Raw genomic sequence first — 7,622 nt, 5'->3', positions numbered from 1 at the left:
GTTATTTCACATTAAACATGTTATTAAACAAATGTCCCGGTTTGTGGGATAACCAAGGATTTCTGATTCTGATTGTCTTGTTCACAGAAATGTAATGTACAGCTTACCTCTGCACCCAGCTGCTGTTGTTCCCTGCATGGCAACGTTAGCTCTGCTGCCTAGCATGGCTAGCTTCACCGTGTTGTTGTCCATGCCTGTGTCTCAATTCAGGGTCTGCATCCTACGTCGGCCGGATTCGTCGGCCGGTTACGTCACAGCGCCGCGACTAGGCCTGTCCCAATTCGAAGACTCCTTCAAATGCGGTCGACGAATGCGGCCTTCTTTTCGCCTGACTGAAGGATGGGTCGGGTGTATCCTTCAATAGGTAGCATTTCCCAAGATGCCTTGCGGGCCGGCCAGCAGAAAAACTTAAAAACAATGGCGGACAGTGAAGCGGGAGCTGTCGGAGAGGATTGCGCATATAAATGTCAGTATAAACTTGAAAACTGTTAGGTTAAGGACTTTTTGTGATACATGAACGTTATTTTAGTTAGAAATGTTACAGTAAAAGTGCTTGTATTGCGGTCTCGGCTCGTATGTTCGGCCGCGCTCGGTGTTCTCCCGCTACGTTTTCCCCCTGATTTTAATAGGAGTTTGTATTTTAGGAACAAAAGAGAAAACCAGGGAATCTATTAAGCTTAGGGCGGAGATGGACCACTTGATCACCGGAGCAAAGTATTCGGCGGCTGTGGCATGGAGGTACAATAACATCTCATATTTTAAAAACTCTTTGAGTTTATTTTTTCTGTGAAAACATGAAAGGAATAACCCGTTGTCCTCTTTTCTCTTCCTGTTTCTTTTCTTACATGTTTGTTAAGACTATTCTGGAGAAAATGGGCATCCAGGGGAAGGTGACAGCGATGACCAGCTTCTGGATCTGATCTGGGAGGACATGAGGCTGCAGAGGGAGGCAGAGCAGCAGAGGGCACAGGAGAGAAGGGAGAACTTTGACAGCTTTTTACTTTGCTAGAAAAAAATGGTTAATAAAGATTAAACATGTACATATAAAAGAAATATCTAAATAAAATCAGTTCTGCATTAAACTCTTGAATTTTATTTTTGTTTACAAATGTGAATTGTTTAATATTAGAGGGTATCCGCTGGGTCTTGAAAAGTCTTAAAAGGTGATAAATCGGTTTTGGTCAAATTAAGACTCTTAGAAAGTATTAAAAACTATTATCACATCTTTGCTCAGGCTCAGCTTGTCTAAAGTATTTTCTCTGAATTAGCTCTCCAACAGTCAAGGAAATGATTAACCCCCAGAGACCCACGGTTGTAATATTACAACATCAGATTTAAGTCTACAAAAATAAACCTTCCCCATTTTTTTTTCTTTTTAAAACCACATTTACATTGCTAATAGGTCCTATTGTTCAGTTCTGCAACACTATTGACTGTTAAAATGTGTAAATAGGCCCATTTATCTGGCCTCCTAGAACAACATGTGAAAGGTTAAAAAAAGATTTTGCAGTTGTTTTCTAAATTTGGGTTTCTGGGGGTTAAAAAGCTAAATAAAACATCGAGCTCCATCGTTTAAAGTTCCTTCTCCCTTCTGCCCAGCGGTTCCACGGTTGCTAGGCGACGGAACGTTCGCGGAGGGAGTTCATGAAGGCTAGGCCTGTCCAAATTCACAGCCGTTAACATCCGGTCTACCCGGCCGACGGAGGACGCAGCCCACGTCGGCTGGGTGGGCTGGGTCCTTCGAAGGATGCAGACCCTGAGTTGAGACACAGCCCATGTGTGCCCGGGATGACTCGTGTTTCTTCACCTTCTCAGAAAAATGTTTCATGTCTGTAACTCCTGACTCATCCATGCCTTATCTGTCCCAGCCGTTTTGAATAACAAACACAGAAAGCAAAATAACGCATTAGCGTGATTGCATCCAGCTAGCCAAGCCTTCCTGGTGTACCAATTTTGGGAGAAGCCTAGTGTGTACAGTTTACCTCTCTCCTTCTCCTGCTGGCTTATCTTTACGTCGGGCTGATCTGGTCCAAGCTCTTTGACATTAAGTTTTTCCACCATAGTTCTCCTCTCGAACGGATGCTGGAGAAGAGACCAAACTGAATTCAGTGGCTGCTGAGATCCGGTATCCATGCTGGTTGTAGTGTTGGTCTTTCTTCTGTTAGACCAAGCACGGGTACGGAGAAGATGGAGTTAAACACCTTTTGAGTTGGCAGAATGTGGAGACAAATGATCAGAAGTCCAGTCACTGTTTTCACCGCTCATGAGGGGGAGAGCCTTTGCAACATACAGCAGGTCCCGCGACCTGCTCCCGTCAGTTGCTTCGGACAGACTCTCGCCGTTCTGCTGAAACGGCTGATTTTTATTGAAAAGCACAGGAATGTAACATACGCAGTTTGCCATACACACACGTAATTCTGCCATCTGCACCTGTAGACGCACGTCAGCTAATAGCCTTGTTAATGAAAGACCAATTCATCCCAAGGACATGCAACCTTGAGATGACCAGGACACATCCTGCAACATCCTTTGCTAACAAAGACAGTTGTTCTTGTATTGAGGAACTGAAGGAAGGAACACTTTCACTCCCTTTTGGAGTTCCTGCAGCTGTTTAGAGCTCATGCAGGAGAGAAGCACAGAGAGGCCTTTGATATTATAACATGATTCCATAATGAAAAAAGTATCATATAACAATGAATAATAAAAGAGCTTATATGAGAGTTACATATATTTTCAATCCCCCTTTTGAACTCTTTTAAGAGTTCAATAAAGATATAAGAAATCAAAACAATAACACCAAATTCCATCAAAAAGAATCCAATAAGCAAAGTTTTAAAATACAAATACAAACAATCAATCAGATTACAGCTAACAAGGGCATCTGGATAATTGGGTCAGCAGGTGGAGGAGAGATGGCAATGGTGATCAATCCTTGTAAAATAAATGAGGGTGTAAAATATAACCCTTGTAGAATGTTCGTATGGTGGTTACTTCTTCCCCCTGTTGAGGTCCCTCCACTGGCTCCAGGCAGCTGCAGGGGGTGATGATGTCACGATTCTCGTCCTGCAGGATGTGGTGGCAGCTTGGCATGCTACCTCGTCCCGCAGAATTGGTAGCTTGGCACGCTACTGTAGTCAGCTACTTCTCTTCCTGGTTTTTGGATCCTTTTTCTGGTCAGGCAGATGTCGGCTGCTTCTCTTCCAGGTTAGGCTCCTCTCCTTGTGACAGGTTCTCTTGGACCTCGGTCAGGGTGCGGTGTGGCTCTTCCGCTGCAGCACACTGGGTCCAATGGTACCAGGAGTCTCCTTTGCCATCCAGCCGGACAGCGTGTGACGTCCTCTCTGTGATCCTGTAGGGTCCGGTCCACCTCGGTTCCGTCCACTTTCTTTTGGTGACCTTCAGCAGGACCCAGACGCCTGGCACCGAAGGCGAAGTATCTTCGTGTGTGTGGTTGTGGTCCAATGAAGGCTTTCTCGGCTTGTGCAGTCCAATTGATCTCGGCAGATAGTTGGTAGGAAGATTCACACTCTGGCCGGACCAGAAGTTCCCCGAACCGATCGCCTAGGGATTAAAGGTTATGCACAAAAATGTCCTAGCTCTTACTGACCCTAGCCTCTGATACCTTCAACATCAGACACATACAGTTACGAACAGCAAGCGCAATTAAAGGTACAGTGACATCACGACATGGACACACACAGACACACAAACACATACACATGCACATACACAGAGAGAGAGGGAGAGAGTAAGAATGTGTGTGGGAGAAAGAAATGAGTGGGATCCACTTTGCCACCAGCATCTCCACCTGTGTCACAGAGAAAAAATTACAAAGAAATTAAAACATAAAGCAAACAACAATAATTCAATGAGTATAAATGATCAAACTAAAATATACAACCATGCATGGGTTTTATAACAGTTCCGGCAACACTGGAGAGGAAGCCTTGTACAATGAATTCTTAAGATGTCCTTCATCAATTAGAGGTTATAGCCAAATTGTTTCAGGATCCTGAAGTTGAATTTGAATTGGTTAATTTACTCAGAATAGTCCAATGGCTTTGTTGATGTTTCTCAAGGCTCAGCCATGCCCATATAGATAAATAAACAAACAAACAAGACAAACACAGTCAAACACACGGTCCATACACGTCTCTGTGCCCTCACACACCAAGCAAATGTCAGACTGAAGCGAAAGTGTGAAAACACTTAACCTAAAGCTAAATCAGTGGAAAGAAAAAATAAGACCTAAAGCGTGTGATCAAATTAATCCAACAACACTTCCCATAACTGCCGTTCTAAACTCATGTTGCGATGTGATCTCTTCAATTAGAAATTAGGACAACCACTTTTACTATCAATTCAACCAAATAGTTTCAGGTTGTCCCTTACCTAAACTACCTGTCTTTCTTACCTTCTTTCTTTCTTTCTTTCTTTTTTAAGAACACTACTCGCACAAGAAATCCTAAGAATTAATTCACTACTTAAGGTTAATTCATAAATAACGAAACTGCAGTTACAGGTTTGTTTGTGCATAGTATTGGTAATCAGCAGTTTTTTTCCTTATCTCCTCATCTAGAAGTGTGTTTCTGTGCTACTCCTCCATCTATAACACAAGTTAGTATCATCCTTAAAGCATCTGAAATTAAGCTGCATTGCTAAATCAATAACGTGATTTGTGCTAAGAAATACTCCCCTATCCTCTTCCTTTTCCCAGTGGCACTGAATGACAGATTTTAGATCAATTTAACGTTTTATTACGATTACGTTTCATTTAATTAATTTTGCTTTTTCTCTCTTATTTTTATCTATTTATTTATTTATGTTATTTACTTATTTATCATGCCATCCTGTGATGATAATCTTAAAGACATTTAGCCAATTGTCGTCAAAAAGGCCAATTAAAAATATTATGTTAAAGATTTCACAGGATAAAAATGTGAACATAATTTTTATCGAATGAGGGGTACCATTATTCAATATTTTTGTAACATTATTTTCTACGTTAGAACTTACAGCTGATAGAAAAATATAGGATCAGCTAGGTTTGGCTAGATCTGTTGGGAAACTCAACGGAGCTGAAACAACACTGTTGTCTCGGATGAGATGTTCCATAAATCATTTAGTCAGCTGAATGCCAAATTATTCATTTAATGTTTATTTTTATGCAATGAATGGAATGGGATGGAACGTTACTATAAACTGTCCGGAAATTTGCGCATGTTTGCTCGAAGGAGAAAACTGTTGAAGCCTAAAGCGTTCTCCTAGACTTATAAATAGACACCGTTTCCTTAACCAATGAAAATAAGTGATAACGCTGATGTATTCCGTTTTGAAAAGAAAATAAGGCTTTACTGCATGTCCGCTGCAGCTGAGAATCCTAAGACAATAAAGATTATATTGACGTCCAATGGTGAGTTGGGCTGAAATCCAGGTTACTAATCCTATTATTTATTTATTTATTGTTATTATTATTATCTTTTTTTTTTAGGCTAACTTTCTCAGTTAACTATGTTCTACAGTAGTTTAGTAAATTTTCCACAGTTCTGACATTTCATCAATTCAACTGGTTGTTGCCAAAAAGCCTTGTTCATTACCTGACTGCAGCAAGCACTCTTTTACTGGGTGTAACCATAGGAAACAGTCTCTTTTGAGCCTCTCTTTGTAAGTCCAGGATGACCACCGTCATTGATTAAAGTTCACATGTTAGCACACATGCTCCCCCTTTTGTACTTTGTTTCATCAGCAGCAGGGCAAATACGTTTCTGCCTCTTTGTCCATCTTGTAGTGCTCCCCGTCTTGATGTTATAAGTCACAGCTTTTGGTGAGGGCTTCCAGGTTCTCTTTGTATAGAAGTCAGACCCAAACATTCTTTGCAGCTGGTTGTGACAGGCCCACCCAGTAAAGTTCATGCCCACCACAATGCACAGCAAACGTTTTCCTTAAATATGTTGATTGGGTTGAAATGACAGAACTTTCTCTTTTACAAATCAAAATCAACGATGGTTTCTAATAATTAGTCGACTTTATTGACTCAAAAATAAATCTGAACTACTTCCTATGCACAATTTGTTCTGAATCATCAAATCAGTTCTACACAGGTTTTAAACATTAGGCACAATCTATCCCAAATGCAAGATTCCTCCTTTCATTTTTTATTTATCTATTTTATTTTAGGAAAATAACTACCAGTTTTTAACTCAAAACAGCCTGGTACAGTTTCTAGCCGGGTTACAGGAAATAATACTTAGTTTATCTGTTTTTTCATTATTCAGCGTCTCAAAATCCAGCCATTAACGTTAATGGTTCTTAAAGTTGAGGCAAGACAATTATTGGATTTTGTTTTATAGCAAGATTTAACAAATATTTTATTTCTTGACTGATTATTTGTTAATTTTATGGTTTTTATAAAGATGATCCTGAGAAGTTCAGAGCTGCTTTTCGCAGCACCCTGTGCTATTTTTAGACTATGGGATTCTTGTGTGTAAAAGTGGGTGGAGTCAGGTCCCCAGGCTGAAACTCCAGTCATTCTCACTAGATCTGTCCGAGAGGAAGGATCTCCTGAATACCCTAACCAGGAGCCTTAAGGTACGTCCAAAACACCGAAAAATATCCTTTCTAAAGTCACAAATTGCTTAAAACTGCATGTTACACAGAAAAACAGAGAGAGCGAGGGAGTCCAGCTGACTCCACGGCCCATAATCAGACAAAATACTTCCTTTATAACCACAACCATGCAACTTTTGTATTTTAAAGGATTTACTTGTCATCACACTAACGATAAATTCTTTTTCTATTGTTTCCACAGTCTCTTGAACTAAATAACCGTCTAGCAAAAACATGAACCGCACCGTTTCTCAAGCAGCTGTTCCCTCTATTAAAAACTGAGTCATTCAGGAGAAGATCCAGCGAAAGCAGCATTTACTTCTCATGCAAGAAGACACGCATCCACTCATTCACAAGGCACAGAGACATTCTTTGTTTGTCACAGTCTTTTTTTTTTTTAAAGTAAGTCAGTCCGTCACTTATTTATTCTCTCTCTCTATATATATATGTAATATTTTAAGCACAGAATTTATTTAACACTGCACTGGTTATTTTCAGAATTTAATGCTTACTATGCTTTCAAGCAGGCCTTATGTAACATTAGAGCAAATCCAATTGCAATTTTCTGTGAGCGCTCTGAGGAATAGTTTATATATTTATTTTCTGCAGATCTGTTTTGATTTTACTGTTTAGCAGCTATCTGACTTTATGTATATGTATATCCATATATTTCTGAAATAAAGCTGTCATATACAACCTTACTTGCATTTCTTATTGTTTTTTTTTTTTTTTTTTTTTTTTTTTTTTTTTTTTTTTTATCTCCAGGCCACTTAACCCCCAGATCGGGGTCCCTCACATGCTGCTCCGCACACAAATGATTATCACGCTTGTACACTACATATGTATATATATGTATACACATATACATACATACACACATACATACACATATGTTACTTTAAAAACCTTTTATTTATTAACTTATGGTGTTCTGTTCAAAGACTGATCAGAACAGGGTTGCAGAATTTGAATTTTGCGTAGCTCCAAACATTAATTTTAGCACTGCAGTGTAATTT

At 39.8% G+C, this 7,622-nt stretch overlaps 1 long non-coding RNA gene across 1 annotated transcript; it reads left to right on the top strand.

Moving 5' to 3' along the window:
* Positions 1 to 332: 332 nt before the first annotated feature.
* Positions 333 to 1,085, top strand: LOC129163300 (uncharacterized). The gene is made up of 3 exons (XR_008563168.2): positions 333 to 466; positions 645 to 738; positions 858 to 1,085. It is a non-coding gene; the product is annotated as an uncharacterized lncRNA (long non-coding RNA).
* Positions 1,086 to 7,622: the final 6,537 nt, after the last annotated feature.

This window comes from Nothobranchius furzeri, chromosome 5 (genome assembly GCF_043380555.1).
Source record: "Nothobranchius furzeri strain GRZ-AD chromosome 5, NfurGRZ-RIMD1, whole genome shotgun sequence".
In the NCBI taxonomy this organism is placed as follows: domain Eukaryota; kingdom Metazoa; phylum Chordata; class Actinopteri; order Cyprinodontiformes; family Nothobranchiidae; genus Nothobranchius; species Nothobranchius furzeri.
This window is presented reverse-complemented; position numbering and strand designations above follow the sequence as displayed.